Below are 1,343 nucleotides of genomic sequence, written 5' to 3' on the forward strand. Positions count from 1 at the left end.
ACAGAGGAAGGTGGAAGGTGGGGACAGGGAGTGGCAGGCAACGCACTATATAAAAGGAAGAAGACAAAGTCTTACGTTGTGACATGGACTTGTGTTGGATTGGGTTTGGTGTTTTGTTTATTATTAATCTGTGAATTTTATTGGAAAATATAAGAAGATGGGTTTGAAGGGAAAATGAAAATTAGGGGCGATGTTTGTTCAGGTGAGTGCAGGGAATCTTGAAGCGACGTCGCTTTCATTGAAAGGAGAAGCAAATGGTGAGGTAATAAGAGCGGCAGAGTTCGGGATTCGTTTTAAAAGAAAACAAATGGGACGGGGGACCATTGGCTTCCTCTTAATCTCTTATATTTGTATTTGACCAGCAGCAACAGCAAGGCAACCAACATTCAGAGCCCCTCGTCTACCCATTTGGGCCCCCAATATTCTTTCTCCCTTTTATATGGGCCTCTTCCACTCATTTGGGCCTTCAAATTTTTACCTATTTCTCTCTGTTGTCATTTGACTGCCCGGTAGCACTTTCAAAAACAATAATTAAATAATTATAAATACACCAAAATCTATAAGTAATAGATATTTATTGTTGATAAACTCCTATTAGTACTATGGTTTATCATTAATAGACTTAAATAATTAAATCTAAATTTTTCTATAATTATAAATTCTTTTGCATTATGTTCTATCTACTTATATTTTGGGTTTGATTGCTATATTTGCAATGGTTTCATTTTCATTTGTATCGTATTCTAATAGATTTCTTTTATTTTAAAAAGTCTTCAACAAAAATATTCTCTTGTGATACGTGTTTCATGTCTAGTGTGAAAATAATAAACTTTAAATAAAAATGATAAAAGAAAGTATGAGTTTTGAGTGATGTATCCCATCGTTAATCTCATGCATTCTTTTTATTGAAACTAGTGAATATAGAAGTTTCTATTTTCAGTGTTTTTGTTAGATTTCGGTAAGTCAGAGTGGAACGTGTTATATTTTGTAAGTTATGTTTTAAGTCCAAAATTTCATTTCAATGAAACTGAAAATTTATGGTAAAACTGGTTGGAACTTGCACGTCTAGAAGTAAAAATTGATTTTTTTTTTTTTCTAACTTGTTTCTAACATGTTTGTTAAATACAGACTCGGTTAATAACATTTTCGTTTCTTATTTCCTATTTCCTATTTTTTGTTTTCTGTTTTCTACTTTCTCTTTTTTAGAACAAGAAACAGTAATGTGTTTGATGACTATTTATATTTCTTATTTCTTAAAAAAATAAAAAATAAAAACAGAAATTTGTTTAATGACAATTTAATGTTTCTTGTTTTTTTTTTTCCTTGTTTTTGTTTGTAATAAT

The sequence above is a fragment of the Benincasa hispida genome, chromosome 3, assembly GCF_009727055.1.
Source record: "Benincasa hispida cultivar B227 chromosome 3, ASM972705v1, whole genome shotgun sequence".
In the NCBI taxonomy this organism is placed as follows: domain Eukaryota; kingdom Viridiplantae; phylum Streptophyta; class Magnoliopsida; order Cucurbitales; family Cucurbitaceae; genus Benincasa; species Benincasa hispida.